At 45.2% G+C, this 19,823-nt stretch overlaps 4 non-coding genes across 4 annotated transcripts; all 4 read left to right on the top strand.

Annotated features, from left to right (window-relative positions):
• Window positions 1–5,233: 5,233 nt before the first annotated feature.
• On the top strand, window positions 5,234–5,305 carry TRNAC-GCA (transfer RNA cysteine (anticodon GCA)). Its single transcript has one exon. It is a non-coding gene; the product is annotated as a tRNA-Cys (tRNA).
• Window positions 5,306–8,293: 2,988 nt separating this feature from the next.
• TRNAC-GCA (transfer RNA cysteine (anticodon GCA)) lies at window positions 8,294–8,365 on the top strand. The gene has a single exon. It is a non-coding gene; the product is annotated as a tRNA-Cys (tRNA).
• A 2,942-nt stretch (window positions 8,366–11,307) lies between these two features.
• On the top strand, window positions 11,308–11,379 carry TRNAC-GCA (transfer RNA cysteine (anticodon GCA)). The gene has a single exon. It is a non-coding gene; the product is annotated as a tRNA-Cys (tRNA).
• A 2,621-nt stretch (window positions 11,380–14,000) lies between these two features.
• TRNAC-GCA (transfer RNA cysteine (anticodon GCA)) lies at window positions 14,001–14,072 on the top strand. The gene has a single exon. It is a non-coding gene; the product is annotated as a tRNA-Cys (tRNA).
• Window positions 14,073–19,823: the final 5,751 nt, after the last annotated feature.

Genomic DNA, 19,823 nt, shown 5'->3' on the forward strand with positions numbered 1-19,823 from the left:
TTGTCGTAGATAAAGGAGGAACAGTAGGAACGTTAATAGAATTCACAGGCGTGACTTCAATAGTACATGACTCATGGCAGGCTTCACTCCATGATTTTATCTGCCCTGTCTCCCAGTCAAAAATGGGATTGTGGGCACGTAACCATGGATACCCTAACACCAACTGTGAAGAGGGAGAGGTGATGACCTGGAACCGAATGGTTTCATAGTGTAGAACCCCTGTGTACATGTGTAGCGGTGCAGTCTCGTGAGTAACAACAGGAGATATCAATGGTCTACCATCTATGGCCTCAACGGCCAAGGGTATCTCCTTCTCTCTGATGGGAATATTGTTTCTCTTTACAAAACCAGAGTCTATAAAGTTCTCGGCTGCCCCAGAATCAACCAGGGCGTCTATGTTTTCAACTATACAACTCTCTCCCATATGTAAAGAAACAGGGAGAAGCAGTCGGTTAGGAGGCAATGTAGGAGACTTAGAAATCACACCCAAGGCCAGTCCCCTATAAGGTCTTAGGTGCGAGAGTTTTCCGGGAGCAGAGGACACTCCTTTACCATATGGTCTCTCTTACCACAATATAGGCAGAGTCCCTCCCTTCTCCTATGTAATTTCTCAGTATCTGAGAGTTTGGCAACCCCTAATTGCATAGGTTCCTCTTCAGATACTTTAACACTCTCCGGTATATTAACTCTGGGTTGAATAGGTGTAACAAAACGTCTATTCCTGTTCTTAGTATAGAGCCTGTCACGAATCCTATTATCTATATCGATGAGGTAGTCAATAAGGTCCTCTAAGGCAATAGGAAGCTCCTTAGCTGCTACCTCATCCAATATAGAGTCTGATAAACCTTCCATGAAGGCCGTAGTTAACCCATTATTGGTCCAATCGACCTGTGAGGCAAGGGTACGAAACTGTATAGCGTAATCAGCCACAGACCTAGAACCCTGTTTAACCCTCATTAATGCTCTAGCGGCATTCTTAGACCTTTTCATAGTATCAAAAGTTCTGCGAAAAGCTGTTAGGAAACTGTGAAAGTTATGCACCATAGGTCCATTAGCCTCCCAAATAGGGTTTGCCCATTCAAGTGCTTTGTCGGTAAGTTGGTGCATAAAGAACCCAACTTTAGACCTCTCTGTGGGAAATGAACGTGGATACATTTCAAAATGAAACTCTATTTGGTTAATGAACCCTCTGCATGTCTTAGAATCCCCTCCATACCTAGGAGGAGGCGTTAAATGTGCTGTAGCGTTAGGCATAGTCGATGCTTCAGGAAGCAGGGGTGCAGGAGGGTTAGGTGCGGTTGCTGGAATGGTTCTAGCTAAGAGCGTCTGGAGAGCCTGAGCTATTTGATCCATACGGTGATCCTGCTCTACAAATCTAGCCTCATGGGTCGCCATCTGTTGAGCTAAATCTGCGGGGTCCATGGCCCTATCGTAATGTAACGAGTATATACCCCTACACGCAGGATCCAGCCTAACAGAAGACAGTACAGAGGAGAGATACGTCTACCGGACCTTAGAGTGGCCGGACTCGACGTAATAGGATAAAACAGTGTCAGGAACGATCCGAGGTCAAGGGCACAAAGAGACAGCGTAAACGAAAACTAGCCGGGGACTGGTACACAGGAATCAGCAAGCCGGCAAACAGTACAGAATAGGATAAAGCGAAAACGAAGTCAGAATACAAAGCCAAGGTCAAATACGGAGAAACACAACTGAACACAACAAGCACTAAAGGGAACTGTAGCAGAAACCACGATAGGGCAACGAACTAAGGGAAAAGGGTAAGTATAAGTAGCCTTCAAACTAATGTGATTGGCTCCTGTCACTTCCACTCCCCCAACAGGTAAGTGTATGGGGTGATTGGCATGACAGGAGCCAATGGGAGCCTTTTTGCAATTTAGGCTCCCACTGTCTCTTTAAGAGCGCGCCCGAGATTCGCGGCGCGCTCTTAGCTGCAGGCGGGACACGTGACCGCTTCTCGCGGTCACTGCCCGCCTTCCTGTCTGAACAGTCGGACGAGCCGCGCGCGGCTCGTGCAGCCGCAGGACCGCGCGCGGCTTGAAGAGAGGACCGCGTCCGGCCCCCGGATAAGGTAAGTACCGCTACAATAGCTCTGTGTCGGCTAGGTGTAGGGAAAGCAGATTAAGTAGGTAAGAATACGGACGGTCGGTGGGGCCGACCGGCTAGTGACCGCTTGTATAGTCTGCTGTCAGGTGCGTGTGCATAGGCCTACCTTGGTAATAACAATGAAGGTGGAAACGTAACAATGGAGGAGTCATGTACATATCATATCACGGTTAGGAGTTAGAGGAGAGGGAACAGAAATATGAGAGAAAACAAATGAAGAAATATATAAGAGAAGGCACAAAACGTATTGTACTCAAGAATGGGGATATTAATAGTCCCAGGTTCGTCACAGTCCTCAGGTCATCAGAAGGTATGCACGGTGTCGTGCTATAGATTATGTTTGACCTCCAGGATATGTCCATTGTTAAGTTGTGACCCTGGCATATGGGTCTGCGGTTGTTCTCCGTGGCACGAACTCCGGTGCTTCAGCAGAGTATCCCCCCGGTAGGTGTACTTGGCCTGCTGGTCGTGTCGGCTGGGTCAGTGCGTTCAAGGGTAGGCCGAGCAGGCTAAGCTACTCAGTGGCCTCTTGCAGGTCGCGGATGGTATGCTTGTTGCCTGTCCGGCAACGGATCTCCACGGCAAGACCCACATCGGCCATGCGGCCTACACCGGAGTGGGACCTGGTGCCCGGGGGAGGCGGCCGATTCCCCGGCACGGGAAGCACCCACAAGCGAGAAACCACTGCAGCCCTGCTGCCCCCCCCCCCCCCTTTGGACCGGCGGGGGATATCCTGGTCCTCGCAGGGGACGATTACCCCCACATCACTACACGAACAAATGGCGACGACCAAACGGGGCCTAACCAAGATGGCGGTACAGGCGCAGCCTGTGACTCAGCATACACTAGCTAAGCCTCCCAGGCATACCCTGGATTTCTTTGACCGGTTGTGCACCCACCTCTGGTTGAAACGCACCGACCGGAGACGGCTTTATAAACTGGAGATAAGAGCGGCAGCAGCGTGGATCCGCCCGGCTACCCGGCACCACTTACAGGGAAATCCCCCTCGCAAAAGAAGAACGGCCTCCACACGGAAACAGGGCCAAAGCTTCACAGGGCGGGAAACAGTGCCGGGTACCACGGACGCCAGGGCTCAGGACCTCAAGCCTCAGAGGTGGGTCAAACAACGCATCCGTATTGCCTGCCGTTCAACGACCCCAGCAACCCGCGATGGGCAAGGAAAACCCCCACATATGGACAATCTTAAAGCACGCAGAGATCGGGGGCGCCGATCAGGGATACTCAGTCTCCTAACTTCTCAGTACTAGCACGGATCTGGGGACATCAGCAGAAGGCTCACCGTACGTGCTTCCAAGCAACATAAGCCTACCCTCCAGGTGTCTGAGATCTCAGCAGTCTCTAATCAAACTGGGGATCGGGTGAGAAGGCAGGGGGCATACAGTGACTGCCCCGAAGACATCTGTTTCTCCTGGCTTACTATTCATCTGGTGGACTCCTGTACTCTTTTTCTTATTTTTATTTTTTTAAATGTTTTTTATTTTGTGTTGCTTTGAACCCATTTGCTGCCAATCTTCACTGTATCTACCTAGCAAGTGCATATGTCTCTCATAATTAAATTGTCAGGATATGTACCTAGTTTTAATGCTAAGAATACTTACCCATCCACTGACATACCCTGCATAAGCATGATCCATTAATTTAACATTAAGCAGTACTAGCCAGTAATATCTTGCTAGATATCTTTCTTTTTTTTTTTCTTTTCTTTTTTCAGCTATTAAGCATAGACGACCTAGCATCTTCCTGATATTTGTTAGCAATGTTATGCCTAGTGATTTGTTCATATGCATTTAACGCAAGCCCATTACTATAACGGGGTTCTCAACAGCATGTTTCCCTTTGAGGTATCATATAGTCATTATATTATTTTACTTAATTTTATATCTAGTTAGAAATGCCTGTTTAACTATTGAGTCTACCCTGAATAACATACGATGCCTAGCCTGTGCCACATGACTTTGTAGCCTCAGATGGTGCTTCAACTTGACACCCATTTAATGCTTCAAGCGAATTGTATGTGTACAAACATTTGACTCCACTCGGAACCTAGATCCAGACCCGAGCGAAGCATGTGTCAGACCGTTACCTATTACCACGTAACTGCTCAATTAATAGGCACTGTTTTACTAGTTGGTGGGGAATACTATGGCAACCCCAGCTTGTTTAAAATCTTTAGAGAAACTGAGGGCTTACCTGCACGTACACCTATTAGTCTGTATAAACATATGAAGGCTTATGTTAATTCTCAACTTAATCATAATATTATGCACTGTTGCCACTATGTCATAGAAGAGGCTAAGCTACTACACTACATGTTTACTACTCGACTTAACCGTGTATATATATATATAAAAATACGTGCTAGAATTTTCTTGTACCTTTATGTTATAATGTTTGAAATGTGCTAGAGGCTTGCCTTTGGGGTACCTCATAAGCAACTGTTATAAACTTACGCACTACAAAAATAAAGAATTAAAAAAAAAAAAAAAGCACAAATCTTTCAAGTTTTGTATTTCACTATATATGTCATCAGGAAAAAAAAAGGTCACCATGCATTTCCCATTGATGGGGCTATAGCTCAGTGGTAGAGCATTCGACTGCAGATCAAGAGGTCCCTGGTTCCTACATTTTAGATACCATCTAATCCTAGAACAATTTAGATACCCACTTAATCCTAAAAAGATTGAACATATCTGAACTCATCAAAAATGACCCGGGTACTCACTTGGACCGGCGAGAGAACCAGTTAAACTTCAATGTAGGCTGAGGACAAAGCAAGTAGAAATAGCAAAATATTTGAAATGCTATCTTGTTTTTAAGAAAAATTAGCTGACTTTTCATGTTTTTATAACAACTTTGGTTACTTGTATTTCAACGTTTCTTACTAATATTTTAACATTAGCAATTTATTTGGCTTCATCAAGTGAAATAAATACAAAAGCTGTTCTTCACACTTAAATGTGAATCATTTTGCCTTATGTGTAATACAAGTCATAAAATAGTGTAAAAAGCACAAATCTTCCACATTTTGTAGTTCACGATATATGTCATCAGGGAAAAAAAAAGTCCCCGTAGGTTTTCAATAGATGGGGGTATAGCTCAGTGGTAGAGCATTCAACTGCAGATCAAGAGGTCCCTGGTTCAAATCCGGGTGCCCCCTTTGTCTACATTTTACCATCTAATCCTAGAACAATGACCTACCTTTAGATACCCACTTAATCGTAAAAAGATTCAACATCTCTGAACTCATCATATAACAAGTTAACCATTGATGTAGTTCTATTACTACAATTATCTGGACGTGTTTAGACGGAAACATTTGCATCACTTTACCCACAATTCCCACCTTCAGGGTGTGTACTGAATGATGCTTTTCTTTACTGACCTTAACAAGGTGACCATTAAAGCATCAGCACGTAGTACATTTTCACTCACCTCGTGTTTGATGACAGAAGGATTAAGAAGTAATACCGCTCCCTGGAGTGGTCAAACTTAATGCTACCTCAGAACTTTAACCCCTTCCCGACCTCGGACGTGTAGGGTACGTCCGACAAAAATACTGTGCACGTCCGTGGCTAATATGACCCGGGTACTCACCTGGACCGGCGAGAGAATTGAAACTATCTCAAAGACAGACATACTGGATATATCAGTTAGACACCTTAGAACCTAAGGGTATGAACACAGATGTGGATCTGGCTTGTTTCATGCTATAACCTACTGTGGTTGATGGTTTTCAACATTGCCTTTCTTCCATGTGTTTTTTGCCTCTTTACTTCTCCACTACTATATAAATACAAATATTTTTTATATGTGGAGAGAGGTTGGGCTTATAATTAGTGACTGTTTTTGTATAAGACTTCAGAGAGGATTTGCATCTCTCATTTTGTTTTTGATCAAGGTAACTATACACTATATTTATATCTTTGATTCACTATTATAAGATATATACCGTATTTATCGGCGTATAACACACACCTCATTTTAAGAAGGAAATTTCAGGAAATTTCCCCCCCTCCCATAGTATTCTGCCCCCCCTCCCATAGTGTTCCCCCCCCCCTCATCCCATAGTGTTCCCCCCCTTTCCATAGTATTCTCCCCCCTCCCATAATATTCTCCACCCCCTCCCATAGTGTTCCCCCCTCATCCCATAGTGTTCTCCCCCCCTCCCATAGTGTCCCCCCCCTCCCCTTGTCCCATAGTGCACTTTCCCTACCCTTGTCCCATAATTACTTACCTGTCTTGAAGCGTGGGCCGGCTTCACAGCGCGCACCGCGGTACAGGAACTTCAATTTCAGGTTCCGGTTTCCAGCAGGACTGAAAGGAAGTGTGAGTGCGCACTTCCTTTCAGTCCCGCCGGAAACCGGAACCTGAAATTGAAGTTCCAGTACCGCGGTGCGCGCTGAACACCGGCCCACGCTTCAAGACAGGTAAGTGAACCTTCACATTCGCTCCATAAGATGCACAGACATTTCCCCGGTACCGGAAACATCTCGTGGAACACATATGTCGTCTGGTGGAACGCAAGCCGACAAAACTCCGTAAGAACGCGGGAATCTTGATGGTTAACTGAAAACATCTGAGAAGGTACCGAATGAGAACCTATGGGGAGAGCTGGTCCCCTTACCAACGAATGAGATCGGCATAGAACCAAGTCACACCTGGAGCACGCTACAATCAACAACACTGGATAAGTGTATTTAATGGGACTGAGGGAGGGTTGGGATTATACATATTTTGTATGTACTGCTATGTACTGCTATGTTTACTTGTATCTCTGAGGAAGTCCACTGTGATTAGATATTTTACATTCATTTTTATTATATTTTAATTAGGCAGTTTGTGCCTAATAAATACATATTTGCATCTAATCCGTGACGCCGTATCCTGAAGTACATGTGCCTGCTGATTATCCATTATTTCCTAAGGTGGCGACCAGTGCAGCCCTAGTGTGGTCTTTGAGGCGCTTACTTAATCTCTATCTCGTGAGTGCAATCTAATACTGCTGTGTGTCACATTGTATACTGTACATCACTATGTGCTGTTTGTTTTTTATATTTTTAGCACCTAGTTGTATCCCTTGTATCTTTAGATTATCCACTAAGGGGTTAAACAGAGTTAGTTCAGGGATGCCAGAAATTTGCAATTTCAAGGAAAGTCTGCATTAAAACTAGAGAAAGCCCAATATCTACTAATGTGCTATTGGGACCACTAAAGACCACAACACATGTGCCTTCTGTAGTATTTTTTTAACTTACTTTGAGCCTACACATGGCCAAGCAATACTTCCAGTGCTTCACTGTCCACTGTTCCTCTAATCACCTGTGTGTTTTGCAGTACTACCCATTTTAAAGTTTTCTGTAATTGAGAATGCATTTTTTTACAATTGTGGTTTGTGTTATATAACCATTCCTGCACAATAAACTATTTTCTGAGGCTGTTTTTCAGAGCTCCACAGTGAAATGTTTGTATCTGTCCAGAACACTCATTTTGCACTTGTGGCTCCTCAGTGTGCTGACTTGGTGTCCCATGTCACCCTTTTAAGTGTGGCCCAAAGATTAGCCAAAGTAGCACAGTCATTTGAATAGTAGACATGTGCAATTCGTTTCGGTCCGAATATGAATTCGGACGAATTTCGGGCAATTCGGACATTCGGGTACTTCCGAAGTGCCGAATTGCCGAGGTCCCGAAGTTCCGAAATTACCGAATTTCCAAAGTGTCGAAGTTGCCGAAGTTCCGAAGTGTCAAAGTGCCGAAGCACAGTATTGCCTAAGTACTAATATACTTACCCAGTCAGAGAAGAAGAATGTTACATTGTATGCAATTTTAACCCCTTAAGGACCAAACTTCTGGAATAAAAGGGAATCATGACATGTCACACATGTCATGTGTCCTTAAGGGGTTAAATAAAAAGTATACAAACATAGCCAGGATTCAGCTGTAAGCATTTGCAACACTTCAAGTAACAAAAACATTAAAAAAAAAAAAAACAATCCCCACATGTTTTCCATTCTATTGTACAGCGCTACGGAATCTGATGGCGCTATATAAGTAATAAAATAATAATAATAATTTCACTTTGTATGTCATTGGAAACAAAAATATATATAAAAAAAAAAAACACAATCCCTGCATGTTTTTCATTGGAGGGGGTATAGCTCAGTGGCAGAGCATTCGACTGCAGATCGAGAGGTCCCTGGTTCAAATCCGGGTGCCCCCTTCACCTGTTTTTTAGAAACAATTTAGTCCTGAAAGGATTGATCACTTCTGAACTCATTGTAAAACCAATTAAGCATCAGTGTAAGTCCATCACTACAATTATCTGGACATGAATAGGTGGAAACATGTGCAACACCTTGTCTATAATTCCCACTTGAAACAACCACAACTTGTTCCCTCTGCAGCTCTTTTCACCTTTTTAAACTTCCTTTTGGCCTACAGATTTGAATTATTTTGCGGTATGTCTAAGATAAGTAATAAAATAATGTTAGAAGTACAAGTCTTCCAAGTTTTGTATTTCACTCTATATGTCATCAGAAAATAAATAATCCCTATATTGTTCACATTAGTGGGTGTATACTACAGTGGTAGAGCATTCAATTGCAGATTGAGATTTTACTAGTTCAAATCTGGGTGCCCTTTTTGCCTACCATCTAATCCTGAAACAATGACCTCCCTTTAGATACCTATTTAATCCTAAACATTGAACATCTCTGAACTCATCATATAACAAGTTAACCATTGATGTAGTTATATGGAAACATTTTCATCACTTTACCCACATTTCCCACCTGCAGGGTGTGCACTGAATGATGCTGAAGTCAGAAACTTTTTTTAAAATAAGTTTTCAGCTTTTCTTTACTAACCTTAACAAGGTGACCATTAAAAGATCAGCACGTGGGGGGCGGAGCCTGATCTTAAAGAGGAAAAGACGCTTTCAGCATGAGCTCCCGTTCTCTGGAAAAACTCTTCTCATCACCCACACTGGATCGGGGGGGTCATCCCTGGGCCGATCTGCTCGACATGCATAACCCAAGTTACTGTCATGGCAAAAGTCATGATACCCAAGATGGCGACCATAGGAACTCCAGAGGTGCAAGGCCTGCTACGGCCCCACGGAGATCTCCATGATTACATTGCAAGCTCTCTGCTGCGTCTGGAGGACATATTCTTACGTTTTTTGGGGGCATTAGAGGATCGAGCAGCGGCAACATTGCTTTTATCTAGCGGCATAGCCCTGACAAGGTGCCCGGAAATTACACCTGCGACAACGTCCACACACGCGGAAACCGGCCAGCTGTTTACAACAAAAGCAACGCAAGACAAAGTTATTTTGCACTCCTAGGCTTGGAAGGGACCTGGCACCTAAGATTTACCAAATACGTGACTGATGTTATCGGCCCTTAATAAGGCCTGGGGCAGGAGGGGCACCTTAGCACAGTATCCGTATGCTATTATTTCTAGCGGACCTTTTTAAAGCACTATGGGTTTATTGACTATGGGAATCGGCTGGCTCACCCACTCCTATAGCATGACAGCCTAGACCTTTTTGTTTTATTATTTCTGTAGAAGCTATCTTGCCTCAAGATTTCTTTCCTTTTTTCTTTTATTATGTCTAGGTCCCAGTGCTTCAAGTTTGTTCCTACCGCTTAAAGGGACTCTCCAGTGCCCCTCTCCCTCCCACCCCCCATTCCAAGTTGCTTCAGTGACTTGCCGTCCAGCGCAATGGCCGCGCACGCGCATTAGACCTCCCTATAGGAAAGCATTATTCAATGCTTTCCTATGGGGATTTCTGCAACGCTGGAGGTTTTCACATAGCGTGAGGACGTCCAGCGTCGTATAACACACTTTTCGTGTTTTAAGAACACAGAGGTCCCTCTAGTGGCTGTCTGATAGACAACCACTAGAGTAGGACTTAACCCTGCAAAGTAAATATTGCAGTTTATGAAAACTGCAATAATTACATTTGCAGGGTTAAGGGTAGTGGGAGTTGGCACCCAGACCACTCCAATTGGCAGAAGTGGTATGGGTGCCTGGAGTGTCCCTTTAATCACAACTAGTGTAATACACATGATGGGAGGGGGTATATCTCTGGGGTAGAGCATTCGACTGCAGAGGTCCCGGTTTCAAATCCAGATACCCCCTTTATGTGGATTTTAGCTAGTTTATCTCTGAGGGTTTATGATAAAACTCAAAATAATCTAATTTGGTGTACATCACAAAATAGTAGAAGGGATTTACCAGAGCTTTTCCTACAGAGCCAAACTCGACTGCTCAAAACTGATTGCTTTCTTGTGATTTTGTTAGTCCTGAAGTGCTTACCTCTTGATATTGAGATTTTTCTGTATTTTTATTCCGCTAGTTTGTACAATTGACTGATTTCCATTAGCTTTGACGTCGGCTAGTGTTTTGATTTGGATTTACCTGGAATTATTTTTGTCTCAAGTTTTCTGACGTATTTTAACTCATCACTAACTGCCCTTATTTTCTATCTCCCAAAGCAAGTAGAAGTAGCAAAATATTTAAAATGCTATCTAGTTTTTAAGATTGGCAGAAGTAGCAAAGTCACTTAGAAGAAAATGAGCTGGCTTTTCATGTTTTTATAACAACTTTGGTTATTTGCATTTCAATGTTTTTTCCTAATATTTGAACATTAACAATTTATTTGGCTTCATCGAGTGAAATAAAGACGATTGCTGTTCTTCACACATGAATGTTAATAATTTTGCCTCGTGTAAGAAAAGTAAAAAAAAGTGTAAAAAGCACAAATCTTGCAAGTTTTGTATTTCACTATATGTCCCCCCCCAAACATAAGAGAGTGAGACAATTGTTGTGAAATATGATTTGTGTCTGTCATGAACCAGTATACCCCCAATGCTATGCTTCCTATGGGTGAGGGTATAGCTAAGTGGCAGAGCATGTAGGCTCCACCCAGACACCACCCAACACCAAAAGAATGCCTGTGAGCTCATATTATCAACAGATAATCACTAATGTCACCCTTTTAAGTGTGGCCCAAAGATTAGCAAAAGTAGCACAGTCATTTGAATAGTGTAATAAACACAAGTCTTCCAAGTTTATGATTTTACTGTGTATGTCTTTGGAACACAAAAACAAAAACATTAAAAAAACAACACACAATCCCCACATTTTCTTATGGCAGGGGGTATAGCTCAGTGGTAGAGCATTCGACTGCAGATCGAGAGGTCCCTGGTTCAAATCCGGGTGGCCCCTTTACCTACATTTTAGATACCATCTAATCCTAGAACAAAGATTGAACATATCTGAACTCATCAAAAATGACCCGGGTACTCACCTGGAACGGCGAGAGAATTGAAACTATCTCAAAGACAGACATACTGGATATATCAGTTAGATACCTTAGAACCCAAGGGAATGAATGTAGATGTGGATCTGGCTTGTTTTATGTCATAACCTACTGTGGTTGATGGTTTTCACCATATCCTTTCTTCATGTGTTTTTTGCCTATTTACTTATCCACTACTATATATATATATATATATATATACACACACAAATATTTTTATATGTGGAGAGAGGTTGGGCTTATAATTAGTTACTGTTTGTGTATAATACTTCAGAGGGGATTTGCATCTTTCATTTTGTTTTTGGTCAAGGTAACTAGACACTATATATATATATATATATATATATCTTTGATTCACTATTATAAGATATATTTATTTTTATGTAAAAAGATGTTATATGGATTATTTTTTTTATATAGAGAGTTATTATACTATAATTTGCCGATTCTGTCACTCAAGTAAAAAAAAAACAAATTTAGTTCATGATGTATTGTAAATAATATATGATTTATATAAGGAACGTTTTTTATATATCCAAATATTATTACTCAGGCTTGGAACGCATACTACATATCCTGGACAGGCCCCATCAACGCGGTGAAGACGACTCTTCTCCCAAAATTTGTTTTCCAAACCGTACTGGTCGCGGCACCAAACAGCTTCTTTACATCCATCCAAGCGTCAGTCAGGCACTTCATATGGAAAGGCAACCTCCCCCGAATAGCCCACTCCCAATTGACTCTCCCGAAACTCAAAGGGGGTCTAGCCCTCCCCGATTTCAAGAAGTATTACATCGCAACCCACCTTACACGGATCATTAGTTGGTCAACCAAGCCGCAAGGAAAACCATGGATCCAACTGGAAGCGGACAGCACTAACTGCGACCTGAGAGCCCTACCCTTGCTCACTAAGGAAGCTAGCCGACGCATACATCACGTGAACCCGTTTGTGAAGACCACACTCAGGATCTGGCACCAAAAAGGCCCCAAATTCTATCTTACGGCGGACCCGAGTCCCCTACTTCCCCTCAGAGGTAACCCAGATTTCCCAGCAGGAGACATGGGCCCAACCCTGCAATCAGGGCTCAACAACGCGCTGCCTCGGATAGTAGATGTGCTCACATCCACGGGCGCAATACACCCAATAACCACCCTTTTTCCGGACCAAAGACATGCCCTATTACACACTATAGCGCGTGAAGAAATACGGCGCTACACGCGCTCGATCCCCCAACAACCGAGCCTTATACGGGAATGTACAGAGTTTGAATCCCTATGCAGAATGGACACACCGCCCCCCAGGGCGATCTCTCAAATATACACCTCGCTGGCAACCGGACGGTACCTCCTGGCACCGCCATGCATTCGGAGATGGGAAGAGGACCTTGAGGAGCCACTCACAGACGCAGACTGGGATAAAATAATTACACTCATCCAGAAGACTCCCGGCTCAGCGAGGCTCCAGGAAACCTCATATAAACTATTCACGAGGTGGTACGTCACCCCAGCAGACCTTCACACCAGAGACAGCTCAAAATCGGACGCATGCTGGAGATATGGAAGAGAGACCGGGACGTTCTTACACCTCTGGTGGGACTGCACTCTCATTAGACCATTCTGGGTAACGGTGGGACGAGTGATCACCGAAACTACGGAGGGATGCCTCCCAATGACAACGGCCCCCTTCTTGCTGCACCACACGACGATGCCCACGCAGGTATATAAACGATCAGTGATACCTAGGCTTCTCAACGCAGCGAAAACAACAGTCCCTATCTTTTGGAAGCAACCACGCACCCCCCCGCTCAGACGATGGGTGGAAGAGGTGGAGGACACCCGGAAATATGAAGACTTGAAGGCAACCACAGCAGCGGCAAAGGAAAAATACACGAAGAGGTGGTTCTACTGGATGCCATATGTCACCTCAGATGACTTCGTATCCCTTTTGACTATACCAGAATTTAGGGAGGAGCATACAAGGAACCGAGGAGAGACGGCCACCGGTGGTGCTGACGGGGCGGGGCGGTCTGGGGCGGAGAATGGGGGTACAGATCGGCAGGGCGTCAGAGATGCCCACCCACCTTGATGCCACTATCTCTTCTAGCTCCCCCCCCCCCACATGCCTCACCTCCCCACTCTGCTATGTTTTTCAACCCATCCCCTTTCCCAAATCCCAGGCCCTCACACCCTTGACCACACCCTGACTTGGACACACAGACACCCAGATACTGGAATCGGATCCGAACTCTATGACAACTATGCTACGTATGATTAAGGCACACACACAGACCCACACAAGACAAACGTTTGTATCTGTCCAGAACACTCATTTTGCACTTGTGGCTCCTCAGTGTGCTGACTTGTTGTGCCATGTCACCCTTTTGTGTGGCCCAAAGATTAGCTAAAGTAGCACAGTCATTTGAATAGTGTAATAAGCACAAGTCTTCCAAGTTTTGTATTTTAATATATATGTGTTTGGAACACAAAAAAAAAACCAACACACAATCCCCACAATTTTACCATGGGAGGGGGTATAGCTCAGTGGTAGAGCATTCGACTGCAGATCGAGAGGTCCCTGGTTCAAATCCGGGTGCCCCCTTCACCTGTTTTTTTATAAACAACTTAGTCCTGAAAGGATTGATCACCTCTGAACCTGTATAACCAGTTAAGCATCAATGTAAGTCCATCACTACAATTATGTGGACATGTGTAACACCTTGCCTATAATTCCCATGTGAAACAACCACATGTTCCCTCTGTAGCTCTTTTCCCCTTTTTTTTTAGATTCTTTATTTTTGTTGTGCAATGCAAAATCACAATCTGACAGAGCCAATACACGTGATAGGTAGCAAGTAATATTATACATTTGCATTCTCGGGACTGGCTTGGCTAAGATGCACAGTTTACAGATTTTTATTCGAACACAAAACCAGGTACAGTAGTTATTAAGGTGATAGTGTTGGTTTAGGCGGTGTCATGAGCATATCATATTCAGCTCTTACTATTGGAGATTATGCAATGTCATCTGTACCTGTAGGCCTAACGCCACTTGCCCTGTATAAAACATGGCTGTGGCGTATGAAAAAGGAAGGTATAGAAACAGTTCAGTGGAAAGAATGGAAGAAGAAAGAGGTAGAAAAATAGAAGAAGAAGAAGGCGGGTCGGCGAGGCGCGCGAAGGAGAGCCCAGGACACAGAGAGAAGGCAGAGGAACAGGGGAGAGGGAGAGATGGGGGGGGGGGGGGGCAGACGGCGACACCCACGCGGAGACAACCCTCACTCCCTAAGAGCTCAGTGCGCTATCATCCCACAGCTCCCACAGTTTCTGAAATGTTCCAGTGGACCCTCTTACCCTAGCAGCCAAATCGTCCATCAGACGCACTTCCCTAATTCTCGTTATGACATTCGCTGTGCGTGGAACGTCTGGTTGTAACCAGGTATATGCTATTGCTCTCCTTGCAGCTAGAGTAATTTTGTGGATCAGTTTTTGCTCCCTTCTAGTCCATCCGTCAATCGATCTGTTCAAAAGGTATACCCAGGGTTCGAGCTTTTCACTTTTTTTAACTTCCTTTTAGCATTTAGATGTGAATTATTTTGTGGAATGTGTAAGATAAGTAATAAAATAGTGTTAGAAGTATCTCAGTGGTAGAGCATTCGACTGCAGATCGAGAGGTCTCTGGTTCAAATCCGGGTGCCCCCTAGAGATACTATTTTAATTCTAAAGGGATTGGACGCCTCCGAACTCATCGAATAACAAGTTAACCATCAATGTAAGTCCATCACTACAATTATCTGGACATATATAGTTGGAAACATTTGCCTATAATTCCCACCTGCAGAGCATACACTGAATGATACGGACATCAGAAACTTCATTTAGAATTTGTTCTGCTTTTCTTTACTGACCTTTACAAAGTGACCATTCAAAGAGCAGTACATTATTGTACATTTTCACTTACCTCATATTTAATAATCATATCTCATGGGCTTTATTTTTACCCATTATCAAACATATTGGAGAGATTTCAAATGGAATGCATGATGATATTTTTTTCCTAAACAAAAGAGACATTAAAAGTTAAATATGAGCAGTGGCAAATTACCGCCAGTGCATCAGGGCTTACACACTCTGGGGGCCCATCAGCTGGCCCATTCACCTAGGGCCAGCCGTTGGGTTTTATTATGGAATAGGTGCCTAGTCAGGTGCAGCGGCCCCTGGGGAGAAGTGACAGTCAGGTTTATACAGCGTGTGCCGCACGGTAAGGAGGTGGCGGCAGCACAGCCAGCAGGGAGACAGAGGCTGAAGTGAGCTGCTGCAGACCATCATACTCTCACCGAACCAAAACAGGGCAGTGTACTCCAAGGTGATAGGGGTAGGCATTGTGCTTGATGCCTTCAGATAACACTGTATTCCAGTTTTGTTTTTCACTATTTAAAATATAAAGTGTTTAAATTCTGTAACAATCTCAGGTATTCTCTAAGGTTACAGGGATTACAGGGGAAACAAGAAAAGAACAATGTCCTTGGTTGTCTTTATGTCAAATAAGGTTGTCGTTATGCAAGAAAGAGAGACACGTGCCACCTAAGCAAACACACTCTATTACCAAGCAGGAATATCTTGCAACAGTAGACGGTGGCCGTTAGTGCCCGGGTTAAGACAGGGGCCCCCTAATTGAGACCCCTCAAGCCAACAGCCTCTTTAGAAATGCTTCACTGATAGTTCATAGTGTAATTGCAGTCCCTTGTAGTCTGGCACTTTGTGAGGGAGCCAACCCTTCCCTGTTTCTCCAACCCAGACTTTCTGTGGCTGTCCAACCACAGACTTTCTAATTCAGCTCATTGAGGAGTGCTCTTGGCAATTGTCTGAATCTCGAGTTAAGCTCCACTGAGTTCTACATAGCTTTCCTAAACACTTCCTGTAATGTTTACACTTTCTTTGTTCCAAATTCTGTTTAAAATTAGAATTTATTATCTCCTGATCTGTTAATAACTTGCTAGACCCTGCAGGAGCCTCCTGTGTTTAACTGAAGTTCAGTTAACAGAGCAGGAGATATAAACTTTTAAAGTAAGTTACATCTAAATGAAAAGTTGGGTGAGACGCGGGGCAGACGGCCGCAGCCCTGCTCACAAGCCTGGCTGTCGTACCAAGATCCTGTGATACGCCTCACAGGCCCCGTTCCCCCCCCCCCCCCCCCCTTGGGCCGAGGAGGTTATCCCGGTCCCGGCTGGTGGAGGCTGACTCTCCACAATATGCAACCGTAGGGCATCAAAGCACATGCGCCCTCCCTGCAACATGGCGGTCTAAAAGGTCCACAACGGTCACGACTGCACTCACCATCCACAGGCAACACCGCAGGCGGAGGCACATCACTTTCACAAGGGGATTGAGTAGTGGAACTCCCTCATCGCTCCCCCCGAAGCGGGTCGGGACTGTCTAGCCTCCGCACCATAAGCCTGGGTCTGAGCCCCACGACAGCCTTCCTGGGACTTGAGCCTCAGAGGTCACTCCTCAAACCGCAGCCCAGCACCTGGACTGACCACACTTACCAGGAACTCCGTTGCCGGCCAGCCATGGAACCGGAACCGAGGGCACAGATGGTTGGCTCATGCAGAGCCCGGGGCTGGCAGCGTGGCACACACCGGACCCACCCTCATAGCGGGACTCAGCTACCTCTCAACTCAAGTCGGAGGCCAGGAAATCACAAGCCCAGGAGCCTAACACGCCTGACAACCAGCCGACGGGGAGCAGGGGGACTTTCCCAACAATACCCAGTGGGGTTTCTTAACCTGCTTCTCAGTTCAAAAGAATATAGAGAAGTCAATAAACAAAGCCAAAGTAAAAAAAACAGGTAGAAAACTAATAACAGGAACGCGCTTTCGGACAACCACAAGGGGAACCAAGACAGGGCACTGAGCAGGATGAGAACTGGGCCTAAATACCCCTCCTCTAGTTCTGATAGGCTGTAACCGGCCTTTGACCCCAAAGTCAGTTACCAGGTTTCATTTGCCCAATTGCTGCTCAGCATTAACCCTTCTGTGGATTAGGTTGCTGCTCGGCACAACTTTTCCTGTGTGGACAGCAAATGTCATTAACCACTTTTCTATAAGCGGATGAATACGTGACACCAGGTTTTATTTGCACAATTGCTGCTTAGCATTAACCCTTCTGTGGATTAGGTTGCTGCTCGGCACAACTTTTCCTGTGTGGACAGTAAATGTCATTAACCACATTTCTATAAGCGGATGAATACGTGACATTACCCCCCACCTGAAGAACGCCCACCGGCCAGGCTTGAGAGGAAATTTAGCGTGAAAAGCGCGGATCTTACGGCCCACATGCAGGTCAGGAGCCAAAACCCAAGAACGATCAGCAGGACCGTAACCTTTCCAAACAACCAAGTACTGTAAAGTGCCCCGAGAAAACCTAGAATCCACGATAGAAGATACCTCATACTCCTCCTGACCACCCACCACCACCGGAGGGGGAGGAACACAAGGAACAGTATATCTATTGCAGACAAGAGGTTTGAGTAAGGACACATGAAAAGTGTTGGGAATCCCTAAAGATGCAGGAAGAGCCAGAGAGTAAGACACTGGATTGATCCTACGATGCACTCTATAGGGACAAGGAATCTGGGGGCAAACTTCATGCTAGGGACCTTAAGCTTGATGTTGCGACATGACAACCAAACCCGGTCCCCCACTTGGTACACCGGGTTGGCACTCCTACGCTTATCAGCAAAATGTTTGAAGCGTTCAGCAGCAGCCCCTAGAGCAGTTTGAACCTTAACCCAGGTATCCCGAATGGAGGCCAGACGCTCATCCAGAGCAGGAATGGCAGTATCAGAAAATACCGCACCGTAGGATGCCTACCATTATTTTTTTATTTTTATTCTTTATTTTGGTTGTGCAGGTGGTTACAGTATTTCAATAAGCGCCACAACAGCGTGGTTCAGTTTTCGTACAAGTTAAACAGTGGCATGATAGTTTGCACATTTTTTTTTTTTTTTAAATAACATGCTTAACTAAACAGTTGTCACCTAAGCTATGGTAGAGATTGCATGAACACGTTTAAAACAGAGCAGTAACTGGCTACAAAGTATAGAATAGTGCTTAAGCTATGAATGTTGAGGTTATAGGAATAACAGTATATGCAATAAGGGATTCAATATACAATATGTGTAGGCATAGCTTGGTAGATTGGTAGCTATTAGCAGTACCTCATTATTTGTATGTTTTAATAAAACAACGTTAAACAGTGGCGGTAATGCGCTTGAGAAACACCAGATAATCACAATAAACTTCTTGTGAGGCTGTATTAACTTGAGTATGTACCGTGAATGACCGTATGAGTCTATCTTGCTGTGCCCTACTGTTGTGAGGCAAAGTCCGTTGCAGCTGCAGGGACGTGGTGGCGTGGCAGTAGGCCATCCAGCAATGGGGTAGTAAGAGTCATCCTATGCCTCTAGGTGGCAGGGGTGAGGCTTCAGCCGGTGTGTTCCATAGGCCTCTGCACCAGGGCGCCAAGAATCTATCTCCAACTTTGTAATGTGTAGAGGCCTCCTGTACCGTCGCTTGATATGCTGCTCCTGTCCCAGGTGGCCGCATGGTGGTCAGCCGGTCAGAGGTACACTGGGGTGCGTCGCTGGGGCTTTGGAGTTGTCCGGCGTTCACCTTGCCGCTTGTGTGTAGGTAGGTGCGTGTGCTCAAGTTGGTGCGGTCTGTCTCTCTCCTGTTTGCTTGTCGGAGCTTGTTTGGACGGGCGCCTGCTTGGAATGCCTGCAGAGGGGCGCCATAATGGCGGCGGCGGGTCAGTGGTCGGATCCAAATGGCCACCGCTCGTGCTGCTTGTTGGTTGGACATACCCCTGCTGCACTGCAGCTCATAGAAGGCCGAGCAGAGCCTGTCGAGGGCCTCCAGGGAGGAGGGCTGTATACAGGTAGTCGTGGCTCCCCTCTGTGAACTGTGACGGGCGGCCATCTTAGATGTGCTTCACCTGACTCGTGCTTCTCTCGTTTATGTGTGCCCTAGGGCTGGTCAGCTTGCCTGGTCTGTCCGTCCAGGAGGACCGGGATATCTCCCACCGGTCCAAAGGGGGGGGGGGGGGGGAAGGATTGGAGACCACCTTCGTTGCTGAGGGGATCCGGTGTCGGAGAGAGCGGCCGCCTCTCCTCGGCCCCAGCTTCTGTAGGCCGCGTGTGCTGCTCTGCTTGTTGAGCACCTACGGGCTTCAGAAAAATATTTGCTGTAGTCAGAGGTGCACCCCTAACTTGGGTAATGCACCCCGGTGGGTCTTTGGGCTGTTAAGCCCTTGAAAACGCTGTTTTTCCTGCCCATGGAGCAGGAGCTCG

This window comes from Pelobates fuscus, chromosome 6 (genome assembly GCF_036172605.1).
Source record: "Pelobates fuscus isolate aPelFus1 chromosome 6, aPelFus1.pri, whole genome shotgun sequence".
In the NCBI taxonomy this organism is placed as follows: Eukaryota; Metazoa; Chordata; class Amphibia; order Anura; family Pelobatidae; genus Pelobates; species Pelobates fuscus.